The sequence below is a fragment of the Callithrix jacchus genome, chromosome 2 (assembly GCF_049354715.1).
Source record: "Callithrix jacchus isolate 240 chromosome 2, calJac240_pri, whole genome shotgun sequence".
NCBI classification, from domain to species: domain Eukaryota; kingdom Metazoa; phylum Chordata; class Mammalia; order Primates; family Cebidae; genus Callithrix; species Callithrix jacchus.
The window spans coordinates 104,758,500-104,772,297 of NC_133503.1; the positions used below are offsets into that span (position 1 = coordinate 104,758,500).

At 34.1% G+C, this 13,798-nt stretch overlaps 1 long non-coding RNA gene across 1 annotated transcript in view; it reads left to right on the forward strand.

Moving 5' to 3' along the window:
* Positions 1-13,798, forward strand: part of LOC118151440 (uncharacterized) — a 287,479-nt gene that overhangs the window by 159,794 nt on the left and 113,887 nt on the right. Inside the window, exon 2 of the long non-coding RNA XR_013532564.1 lies at positions 6,740-6,841. This is a non-coding gene — a long non-coding RNA (uncharacterized LOC118151440). The remainder of the gene's footprint in view (positions 1-6,739; positions 6,842-13,798) is intronic.

A 13,798-nucleotide genomic window follows, 5' to 3' on the forward strand; every position in this document is an offset into this window, starting at 1 on the left:
TCTGCAACATAGTATTTTGACAAATCCAGGTAATTTCCACGAGTAAATATATTATAAGGATCATGTAGATACTATTTAGGGCAGCTCACTGAATGTCCCATACACATCTAGAAGGCAATTTCACCATCTGTCAGTCTCGCTCTCTCTCTCTCTCTCTCTCTCTCTCTCTCTCTCTCTCTCTTTCTCTCTCTCTCTGTATCTATCTATCATCTATAACTAAGCATAACACATATCATAGAACATTATGTGTGCTCTATTTGTCTTTATCCACTGCCTGGGAAACTTAATAAGCAAGTCTTCCGCTACTGTTCTCCTTGCTCAGTTTGGTGGCTGAGACAGTGATTCTTATCATGTCTGAAGAAACACCACCCATCAGGGGTCACATTTACATGCTCTATTGAAAAAGAACTTTAGCTAAAAGTGTTCTAATAGTTCAGATCCTGCTGTGAAACATATGTGAAGAGACATTAACCACCTACATGTGTTAGGAATGTAAGAAACGTGGAAACACTGCGCGATTTTACAAACTGAAAAAATAATTGAAACTTAATGAGGAGGTTCTCTGGGCTGAAAATGACCTCTTGTTGCGGTGTCACTGAGTTCCCACTTTCTATCTAATAGCTGGAAAAAAACGGATGAATAAGAGCATAAAGAGCAGTCTAAATCCCACTGAGTCCATTTTTCGCTCAGCATTGATTACCTTCTAGGTGTTCTTTTGTGATTTGGGCATTCAAAACAGTTTTTTTGCTTGGCTGATTTGAATGTTTTAAGTTTATAAGAAAACCAAAAGAGAGAAACTTTCTTCTAGTGTCTCCACTCAGTATTCTGAGTATAGAATCTATGAGCTTACAACTAATCCTGACTGAATTTTAGTGATACCATTTCAAACAAATCCCCAAATTCTAAATGTGTTGAATTTGAACGAGTGGACCCATTATTGAGAACTTCAGAAACAATCTGTCTTTTTAGATAGCATTTTTGTACTAAGAAATCAGAGAATTTTGGCACTGTTTTTTTTTTTTTTTTTTTTTTTTTTTGAGACTGGGTCTCAATCTATTGCCCAGGCTAGAGTGCGGTGGAAGATCTTGTCTCACTGCAACCTCCGCCTCCCAGGTTCAAGCAATTCCCTGCCTCAGCCTCCTGTGTTGCTGGGATTACCAGTGTCCACCACCAGATCTGGCTAATATTTTGTATTTTTAGTAGAGACAAGGTTTTATCATCTTGGCCAGTCTGGTCTTGAACTCCTGACCTTGTGATCCATACCACCTTGGCCTCCCAAAATGCTGCGATTACAGGTGTGAACCACCGTTGCCTAGCCAGCACTTTATTTCTTTGAGCAAAGTCTGCCTTTAGTTCCTTCTACTCATGCTGCCATGTTATCCAGGTCTTGTAGACTGTGCCCTGGCAGGCCAGTTTTCCACTCCCCACAGCCATCCCCCAGACTAAATTTTCTCATCACCACGCTTATTCTATCATCTTCTCAAAAATCATTTTGTAAAATCTATTTACCTAATTTTGTTTTTCCTTGTCTCACTTGGATAAGATTCCTCCTTCCAGGTAAACTGTAATTTGCCATGGTAATATAATTGTTAATGGTAGAATCTGAAGTCCACGTCTATTCTCCTAGTATGTTTTAAAAATAATCTCACTTATTTTGTTATTATCTTTTAGTGTTCTCTGATCTTTTTGGATTTTGCTACTTGTCATGTTAGAGAGGTAGTATATTTTGTCTTTAATGGACTAATACACGGCCTCTATTGAATTGGTAAATTGTAACTATTGGAAAAAGTGATCAAAGTCACGCATTATTTCAAGTTAACTAAAGTGTTAATGTGAATGTGGGCCATAAGAATGCCCCAGACATTGTAAATGGGAATGTAAGATTGTACAGTCATTTTGGATATCATTCTGGCTATTTTTTAATGATGCTAAAAATATACTCAGTGTATTACCTACCCATTCAACTCATAGGTATTTACTGAAGATTAAGAAAAACAATAAGATTGTTCATAAATGCTTATAGTCCCTCTATTTAAATTTGGCAAAACCTGGAAACACCTAATCATTGACAAAAAGCGTTATGAATACAGAAATCATGGCATATTCATCCTATAGAATGCTGCTAAGCAATAAAAGGAATAAACAACTGATACAACATGGATGAATCAGAATACAACATTGCTGAGTGAAGGAAATCAGAGAAAAATGATATGTACTATATGATTTCATGTATTATGTTACTAGAAAGTAAAAATTAATATATTATGACAGAAAACATTAACAGTTACCTGAAATTGGGTGTGAATGAGTTAAAGAAAGTGATTATAAATGGTCCCAAGAAAACTTTGGGGTGATATTTACATTATCTTGACAGTAGTGATGTCTTCATTGTTGCATACTAATTCAAAATTGAAAATTTAGTGTCACTTGCACTTGTGCAGTTTGTTAAATATCAATTAGACTTAAATAAATCCAGTATAAAGCACAGTATAATAGAAATAGAATACCAATGGGCTTTATAGTTAAATATTATACTGTTGAAAGTGTTTATATTATAGAGCATGAGGAATCTTTTTGTGAGGAGATTCTGAATATCAAAGAAAAGTGGAGGAAACGAGTATTTCACATAGAACATGATAAGTTAATATTTATAAAACAATATAAATTCTGGAAATATTTCTGCATTTTTAAATAATATAAATCCAAGTTGATGAGACTTGTGATAATTGAAGATCTGATTTAATTTTCCAATTTTTTCATGACATCAGTCAGAGATTATTTGAAGAAAACTGTGTGACGACATGTAAATTGCAACATTGAATTGATTAGAAAATTTGGTTGATGAGACTTTATGGTGGGTATATTGAAAGAATCATCATATCCATTGAATTTTACAGTTTATTTCTAGTCAGAAAGTAAATAATTTAGAAATTCTGTCAGTGTTATAATGTATATTTAACCTTTTCTGTGTGTGTTCTTGGTAAAATAGCAATTTTTCAAATAATTTAAAGTGCAACTGATGCCAAAACATACAAAAGTTTATATATTTGGTCAAAAGCAAATAGACTTACAGCATTAAATATTAGTATTCATTGCTTGCTTTAATTGAGGAACTTTCCCAAGTTATAAAACCACTGGAGACTTGTGCTACAGAAGTGAGATATTTTGATAAATTGCATTTAAATCAGAATTTATTTTCACTTATAAAAGTCTATATTTGCTATGAATTTTACAAATTCTTTTCAATGTGGTACACAAACGAAATAATTTTTTCATTTTTTATTTTGTAATAAAGATGTACCTATTATTTGAACTAAATCATCAATATGCAAAAACCACTTAAAACAGAGAACATGTTAAGAATTTTCTCTACTGTTTTCAAAGTTAAAAAACATTTCCTTTAAAGACAAATAAAACAATTATGTTTTTTCTGTCTGTCATACACATGCACACATGTACATGCCTTAAAACTAACTGATGCTAGCATTATAGTTGGAAGTGAATTTTGGCGATGCTATAATATATAATACAAATTAAATTATTATTTTATAACAATATTTATCTTTATAAAAGGATTATTCAAGCATAGGTACCCTGTTCACATTTTGTTAATCTGAAAGTATACATGATGCTTCCTGATCACTTACTTGAGTCTCGGGAAGAAGCCTTCCCTACTCTCACTATGCCTAACTGCTCTGCTCAGCAATAGGTCTTTATAAATATCTTCATATTTTAATTGATAAAACTGTTACATTAGTCTGCTACAGCTCTCATAACAAAATATCACTGACTAGGTGGCTTAAGAAGATATTTTTTCTTATTGTTCTGGAAGCTAGAAGTCCAAGATCAAGGTGTTGGCAGTGTCAATCTCTCCCAAGGCCTCTCTTCCTAACTTGTAGGTGGCTCCCTTCTCGCCAGGACTCAGGTGACCTTTCTCTGTGTGCACGTCTCTGGTTTCTCTATCTCTTTATAAGGACACCAGTCCTGTTGGATTAAATCTCTACCCCTATGCTTCATTTATAATAACTAAATACCTCCTTAAATTCTCTATCTCCGAATACAGTCACATTGGCAGAATTTCAACTTATGAATTTGCAGGGGACATAGTTTAATCCACAAAAATTGGTGTAATTCAGAATACCAATACTATTTGAGATATTTAAGATCATTCATCTGTGGTAGCTGATTTTCCAGATCCCTTCCATGCAATGCCTTTTTCTGCTCTTTGGAAAACTATTAATATCAGAAATGTTTTATTAAATGAAATGTACCTTAGAACACAGTAATGCTTTGTCTTTATTATATCTGCATTTATATATTAAGGGAAAGAGATGCCTAGGCAAACTCCATGCTGCTGCCTAACATCAACAAGTGACTATCTCTTTAATCCCCTTAGGGAGAAATTATCTGTTTCTCAGAACTGAAGAGATTACCTGGTTTAGGACTTGGCTCAAGAAAGTTTAGTGAGATTGAGGTAGAGTGGGTAAGGGAACTGTGATTAAATTTTCTCTTCGTATCACAACCTTGTTCTCTCAGACCCCAGAAATTCTATTCATCAGAATCAAAAATCTCCTCCTACTGAACTGGATGGACAGTTTTCCTGGAAATCACAGACACTCACCTTTTTCTAAACCACTTACTTAAATGAGTAATGGCAGCTGGGATTCAGAACCAGTTGGTCACTTTACATTTTCAATCTTTAGGCAGATACTATGTAAGCACGTTGTTAATATTTATTTTAATAAGAATTTAAAGTAATATGAGCCCTATAATAGACTTCCTTTCTGGATATCCTAAAATTTCCTTTGACACAAAATTAAGATAATGTTTTAACACAAAGCAAGAGAGCACTCTTATTTGGGCTGTTTAGAAACAACCATGTAATGATGTATTTTGCTTCACAACTTCCTCAGAAAAAATTAGGGATAAAGCGGATTTCGCTCCAGTTAATTCTTGAGTGACAGATGGAGTACTATTGTTTACTCTTTAGACAGAAATATTAACAAAAGATATGTGATTTTGTTTTTAAATTTACATGAGTTACTAGCAAACCCAAAGCTATAATATGGCTCTTTTTTTTTTAAACAAGGAATGTTTCCAGTGATCTTATTATTGACTTTAACTGTGGATTGAACTGCTCAGCTGAAACTTCTGAGAGATTATTGGTTGAAATTGAAAAAGTAGTTACCACAGCTTAGTAACAGTACCATATTTGTTTAGAAAATCCAGAGCACAAATCTGATCATCTCCAAATGACTATGAATTAGAGAAATAACAAAGCACTGGAGCTAAAACAAAAAGTAAATCAAAGTAAACTTATATACATATACTCTTTACAGCAGTAAAATAATTATAAATGACAATTTTAAGAAACATAATTGTTCCTATGATTCTGTAGTTGTTAATACTAAAACCAGATTCAACCTTTTATTGTCTAATGTCAGGGGTCTTGCTTCTAGACATTAAGTAACAAGTACTAAATTCATGGAATCTTCTGATTTTCAAAATGAAGAAGAAAGGCCTATCTGGGGTTTAGACAGTTTTTGACTATAGGTTCTCTAGCTCCTAGATCATGCTGATATGGGAGTTCTGGGAAGGGAAGAACCTTGTTGCTGGAAATGATATGGAAAGTGCTGGGTGGAGAACTGCTGTCCCTGGCTAGGGCTCCACCCTCACGACCTAGGTAAAGACAGGCACTCCTGTCTTCATGCCCAAATGTTGCATTTCCCAGGACCACTATGGCCAACCATGCCCCAATCCTGTGCATATAAAAACCCCTGAGACCCCAGCAAGCTAGACAGAATCCACTAGATGTCATGAGGAACACATCGGCAGAAGAAGACACAAATGGCTGGTTGTGGAGCACACGCCAGTGGAAGAACAGGCTAGCAGGCACCATCAGGCTAGCAGGTACCATCAGTCAGGCCAGCAGGTACCGTCAGGCCAGCAGGTCATTGACTGGAGGAACAAGGCGGGTTTAGCTGGATGGTCAGAGAAGAGTCAGCCTCAGAAAAGCCCAACTCCAGAGGAAAACTATCTCCCTTTTGGCCCCAGCTACTGAGAGCTACTTCTACTCAATAAAACTTTGTAGTCATTCTCCAGGCCCTCATATGAGCCAATTCTTCCAGTAAACCAAGGCAAGAAACCCTGGGATGCAGAAATACCTCTGTCCTTGTGATAAAGAAAGGGGTCTAATTGAGGTGTTTAACACAAGCCACCTATAGATGCCAAACTAAAAGAGCACCCTGTAACACATACCCACTGGGGCTTCAGCTGTAAACATTCACCTCTAGACACAGCCCTGGGGTCGAACCCCACAGCCTGCCTGTCAGTATGCTCCCCTAGAGGTTTGAGCAGTGGGGCAATGAAGAAGTGAGCCATACCCCCATTGCACTCCCTGCAAAGGGGACCAGGGAACATTTTCTCAATGCCTCTTTTTACACTAAGTATTTTTTCTCAGTTGTTAGCATGTGTGATTGGAGTTTGTGCTCCAATCGAAAATTAAGTGAAAGCCTGATTGCTTTCTTTCAAGGTGGTCTTTAGCAATTCCTTGGCCTTTGAAGCAATAATCCTTAAAAACAGAGGCTTTTACAAGAATCCTAAAGTATCTGTTTTTGGTGTTTTAGTGGTTTAGATGACTATTTTATACATTTTCCTACCTCCTCCTTCCCCTATCATCCTACCCATTCTTACTCTTAGCAGGTGACCTTGCTTCTTTTCTTTTTTTTACTTTTCTCAGAAAATTAAAGCAACAGAAGAATCTTCCGGTTTTCCATCATGACAAATACCTGTCTCCAAGCATCTGGAGCCACACACTCCTGCCCATACTCGTGTCTAGAAGGTATGTTTGGTTGTGTTTGGTCCTTACCATTTTTGACAAATCAAAGCCATCATTACAAAATCCTATTGTCTTCTTCCAGTAGCATTGTTTTTTCTCCACTAAATTATTCTCATCTATTGTGTCATGCCATGTTTTTTCTCTCTGGAAACAACCTCTTGCCTTAATCTCATTTCCTCTCCCAGTTACTGCCTTATTTCTTGCTCTTTGCAGAGTATTTTCTTAGAAGAGTTGTTTATGCCAATCTTTTCAATTCCTTTCTTCCCATTTCCCCCCAACAGCAAATAGACATTCATTCTGAGAAGTTTTCTGTTCAAATCACTCACTCAACATCACCAACAACCTTCACTTTGCTAAATCTATTGTCCATTATACAGTTTTAATTTTTCTCAGACTATTAGCAGTTTTGATACAGTTAAATACTTCTTTCTTTTTAGTGTATGCATTAGTCAGAATAAGCTAGGTTATGCAACAGTAAAAGCCAGTCCCCAATAGCGCCAATTTTATGTTGCATACATTTTACAAAATGAAAAATGTTAAAAAATTAAGTAACATCATGTCATTTTTGTACTTACGTAGCTGAAAGCTCCCAGTTTCACTTACCTGTCCAAACTCATGACCTCTGTGATTATCTCTCCTACTATTCTCTCCCTCATTCACTTTGTTCCCATCAGACTATCCTCTTTGCTATACTATCACCTACGTTTCTTGCTCTAACCATGGCTAATCCTCTCTCTACCCTATATTCATTGATTAAATCTCATCTTTTAAGTTTGTGACCTGATTGCACTATTTAAAATGCAACACACATCTAGATTTCTACTATTCATTGACTACATATTTTTTGTAGTAACTAACACCCAATAATATTATCATGTAATTTGTTAAGTTAGTTCTTTTTGGTTGTTTATTATTCCTACTTGTACTAGCCTGTAAGTTATACCATAGTACAGAGCATTGTTGTTTGGCTTGCTGATGTGTTAAAAATGCTAAGGATAGTATAAGGCTCATAGAAGAGGCTTAATAAATATTTGTTGAATGTTGACTGAATAAGTGCCACTCTGCTACCCCCAGCCTATGCTTATTTCATATATCAGGCTTTCCAACCTTAATATTACTGAAAAACATATTCACCTTCATTGTGCAGGTAAACTTCACATACCACAATGATTTCAGTTTTCTTCTAGGTCTTCATAATCCATTCCATGTAGTTAAGAATTACTTGTGTTAGACTTTGCTTTTTCTGTTCAATCACTTGTTTTTTGTCTACTTCTCTGTGTATTAGTATTTCTGTAAGAATGAGAACAATAATCTAAAAAGCACTAAACTTTTATGACAGTTTGTTTATTTTTTGCTTTTATTGTCTAGTAGTTATAAATTATATTTATATATAGCTATGATTTATTTATGGGGGCAATTTAACATTACTAGCAGAAGTGCTATATGGGTATCATCCAAAGTTTTATTAATCAACTTATTGCAATTACAGGGTGTCATCAATATTTGGTAATAACTCCAGGCACAAATTTTTATTATGTATCTGAACTTTAAATGTGAATAGTTGGGATATTCAAATTTAAAAGAGAATAAATAATTAGAAATAACAATAAGAGGTTTTCATTTAAGAATCTCTATTTCAGAAATATAAACAGAGTTCAAAAACAATCTCTGAGTTATCCTTTAGGATTTAACATTTAAGACAGTTTATAAGGAAACTTGTTCTCTAACCACTTAAGGTAAATGACAGTAATATTTCTACCTGGATTTTAATATGATTTTAAAATTGTTGTTATAAAACTACCCACATATATTTCATGAACACATTCAATGCACTATTTCTGGACTCACAAATATATATACAAAGGATTATATTTATTTTATTTTAGTTTTTTAATTAATCAAAATAACTCCCCAAATCCACTTGAACACCTTCCAAAATTTATATGTAGACATTTTATGCAATAAAGTCAGAGTAAATGTTAATAATTTGGCCTTGCAATTATTTTAGCACTTTGCAAAAATATGCTTATAAGCAGTGGTTTACTGATTTCACTTCCCACTCCCTGCCCAATTCTTGGGCAAGAGTTTGCTTCCCTGAATGATGTTTCATTCATTGCCTTTGAGTAACCCAAGGAGTAGGTCTTTGCAACCCCTACATTTCTGCCATCAATCAGTTCTCATTCCATAGAAAAGAATTTTTGATCAATTATACCACTTAATGATAGTGTGCTTTAGCTTGAAAACAATGCAGTTAGCAATATATGAAAGCCCTGATTATTTTTAAACATGCAAATGAATACATGACTGATTTCTTCAAATTTCCTATTTCTACCCTCTTATTTCAAAATACAGCCCAGGAGAGCTGGCTTGAGCAATGGCTTTCTCTATCATTCGAAGGATTCCAGAGCAGTTTCATGCTGTTGAGTATCAAATCTACGATTTATAATTTTTGTTTGTTTTCTTGTTTTCTCAATGGTATGCTGGCAAATGTTGAATTATGGGATATGAAAAAATGTATACGTATAAGTATGTAACTACAGTCATTGGAATTTTCACTTACACAATAATGTATAGCACAGAATTAAGAGATAATAAAATATACTTCATATATATATATGCTCTTCAGTGTAAAATGTGATGCTTTGATATACATATACATTGGTAGCAATTGCAACAATAATGCTAATTAACATTTGTCACCTCATATAGTTACCTTTTTTAAAATAATGAGAACTCTTAAGATCTACTCTCAGAAAATTTCAAGTATACAATACATTATTATTAACTATAGTCACTATCCTGTACATTATATCTCTAGAACTTACTCATCCTATAACAGCAAGTTGTACCCCTTGACCTAAATTATCGTATTTTCACCACCCTTCAGCCCTAGGAGAAAATATTTGCAACACATATATCTGAGAGGGGACTAATATCTAAAATATAGTAAGAACTCCCCCAATGCAATAGCAAAAACACAAATAACTAGATTAGAAAGTAGGTAAAGGACCTAAATAGGCACAGTTTTCTAAAGAAAATATACAAATAATCAATAGGTATATGGAGGTTTCTCAAAAAACTACAAACAAACTACTGTATAATCGAACAATATCACTTCTGGGTACATAATCAAATAATTGAAATCAGTATTTCAAAGAGATATGTGCGCATCTGCAGCATCATTTACCATGGCCAAGATACAGACAAATTTACTCTTTATTGTGAATTCAATATAGCCAACTGATACTTACAGAATGCTTTCACTGATTTTTTTTGCCAACCTCTCTAAACATAGAAAATATATAATTGAAAATTGATTTACAAATGTATTTCTGAAATGAATAATAGTTAACATTTGGTTTACATTAATATGTAAGAGAAAAACCAATGATAATATATGTTGGAACTTGTTCTTCAATGACTTGAGTCACCTATTTGCTGAATAAGAGAATGATTTATGAATATTCAAATATTTCCTCAATTTATTGTGCCATTTACAATTTAATGTCTATACACATGGCACATTTTACATGTAATCTGCATTAAGACTTCATCACTTTCTTAAGCATGTACATTCAAAAAATAAAATAAACAAAATCATGATTTGTAGCATTTGCTATTGACATTATAAAATTCTCTTACTGTAACCAATTTCAAGATAGCGATGTGATATCACTCAACATGTATTTGCACCTTACACATAGAATAGACTGGATATTTAAGGGATCATTTAAAAAATCTTTAAGAAACAACTTGACTGTTTCAGATACCTTTCTCATACAATCAGCAAGATTCAAACTTTTACTTTAGTCTACTAATAAAAATTCTAATTAGCTTATTTCCCCTGCATTTTTCAATCTTTAACATACCACTTACTGCGTTTTGCTAAAGGTGGTAATCCTATCCAGCTGGTCTCTGTGGTTTTTCTAGAATGGCATAATAAGCATGCTTTGATATTCAGGGTGTGTAGGTTGTTTAGAACCATAATTGTTTTAATGGGCTGCTCTCTTCAAAAACACAGTTGGTTACTAAACACAGCAAACTAAAGAGTTAGGCTAATAAAAATTAGTGAATTTATAGACTGACAATAAATAGAACTTTGTTTAATATGAATAGTCACTTGCATTCATTTTAAATTCTGTGGTATACTAAGTAACATTTACTATCCTACATATCATCCTTCAGTAATGCTTTGGAATACTGTCTGACAATAGTAAGCCGCCAGAATAATGCAACAATAAAATGCCCTTTTGTTTAATGATTCCACTTTGGCAGAGGTTTGTTTTTATACAAAATGACTCCTGTTTAAAGCAGTCAGTAAAGAAGGCATTTCTACTTATGACAGAAATGAGCTGGCTCGTGCCCGGATGGTCTTTGCCTTATACTACATGGATTTCGATAATCATCACTTTTGCAGAAAATCCAACACTGGCTGAGCATACATAGGCAAAATAAAGTACATATTAAAGCAATTATCTAGGAATTTTTAGAAAAATTAATTTGTAAATAAAAAAATCACTTTTGGGATGAATTATGAGGAGTCAATTTTATTTTATTTTATGGGTTTTCTTAAACTGGGTATATTCACTTGTCTCTATGAATACAAATAAAATGTAAACTTGGGAGCTTTTAGGGTGAGATGGGATAAGAAAGCAAAGTATTTAAAAGTACAAAAATCTGAGATGGGGAATTAATATTTTAAAAATCCAAAGCTTGGCATTTTCTTTGATAGAGTTGTTCCTCTATTCCTTCACAAATCTTTACCTTGGGTGTGTAAGAGGCAACTTGTCAGGTTTGGAGGAGATTTAACGATGATCTATAACTAAGTTTAATGTGTTTGGATTTATTTAAGATGAATCTACTTTCCCAAGGATACTTTTCCTAAAATCTAAGTCCAGATATATTTCAAGAGGAAAATTCTTGTATGTGTTTCTATTTCTTCTATAAACATTCTATTAAAATTAAAATATTCCACTGCAAAGGCCAGTAGATAGCCAAAAAGCATATAAACTCCTTTTCCATAAAAAAAGTATTGGGGGCCAAGTATAAGCAAATATGATTCCAGAATATTATGACAGTTACAGGAAGAAAAGCTTCATGCAATCTGCTTACATTTCTTTCTATACATTTGCCATTGCTCTTTCCAGCTGTTTTTCATATTCTCTGTATTATTATTTAAACATCCCTACTCAAACTCTTTTTTTAAAAAGCAACTGCGGATTTTCAATCTTTTCTAAAAGTATCTGCAATGTATCTAACCTGGTTAGAAGCAGAAAGCTATGGGAAAGATAAAACTACAATCACATGGCCCTCACAACTTGTTGTATATTTAGGTTACAACTTCAGAAAGAGACTTAGAGACAACCAAAGTTTAAAAATATGGGCATTTATCAAATGTCTGAATTGAAAGCACTTGAGAAATATTTTTGCCAATTAGTGCTATGCCCAAAAGTTTACTTCAATAATTCAGGTAAGATGTTTTCTGAAAAGACATATGCTTTCCCTTACTGAATCTGAATTTGTTTATTTAGCAATCTAATAACATTAAAGAAATTTGACTCTTATTCTCTTTACCATTCTTCAATCAGTACAGATTTGAGGTTCTAAACCTTTCTGTTCACTACCACACTGTACAATCCAAATTCCAATATTTAATCAGTTATTTGTCATGTAGTTTCTTTGATGTATATTGTCGAAATACTGGACATAGAAGAATTATGGTTATGAAGCTATCTAGAAACACAGAAGTCAGGATGATATCTCTGTGTCCTACAGATCCTAGCCATGAAAGGGAAGAATGAATTAATGGAATTTTCCAAGGCCAGTCAGCCTGATTTAACCAGAAGCAGCACAGATGAATGAACTAGGTGGTGATCTATCGGTGAACTGCACTGACCATTCAGTTTTTCCATGGTCCATTACGTTAGTTACAGACCTGTGTGTATGATGCAAAATGAAATGGACAGTTGAGGCAATTATCTGCACAATTCTGGTGAAAAGAAAGCTTGTTACTAAGGAAAAAGTAAGTTGGTGGGGGTACCTTAATTATCCATATTGAATTTCCATATTGATCACATACACAAGACAATTGCTTGACTCAACACTTCATTTTGCTTGAGCAGGCACGGGCTAAGATAATTGAAAGCAATTAAACAGCATTGTCTAGGGAACCATAAGTGACAACTTAGGTCAGTATTGTGGGGGCAGGGTAACTTCATCAATTAGTATTTTTCGAACACCTACTGTGCTAGATACTGGGAATATCACCAGTTAAATAGAGAAAACAGCAAACTAGTGAAAACAAGGCATGCATTCATGAAAAAAATTAGGTGGTAATGGAACACCCATTCAACCAAATCAACAGTGAGTTTCAGAATAAAAAGTTGTGTTTTGGGTAATAGATTGTTGTCTTTCCAAAATCTAGCAAGGCTCAGTAAACTTACAGTTAGACGTTGGATTAACTTAAAAAAAAGGCAGGCCATTATATAAGGAATAGTAGGAAGTTTTCTCTCTAGACACATGCACAAACAGATACCTGAAATTCCTCCATCCGTTGGATGAAGAAATAGTACTCTAGCCATCTTTCTTCAAAAGGCAAATATATCTAGGAGGAGTAAGAAACTATAATAAGTACAGTAAATCCTTATAGTCTTTCCTGAAGGAAAGTGAGTTGTCACTTTCCTCCAGGGTGCCAGGTGAGAACAGTAACATAAGACCACTGGGTGTCTTGGGGAGATCACGGAATGGAAAAAAGAGTAAGTAAAGACTGAAAATAAATTCTGCATTCACATAGCAATTTTACCTTGAGCCATCAAAGTGGATTAACAAGCCCTTTAGGACTAACTAATTATTGCAGTGATAGTGGCAAAAAGGTTACCAGTCTTCACCTAGACACTGAGGGAAGACCTGTCTAATCCATATTTATCTACACACTATTTTAAAGAGAATAATATAATTGGA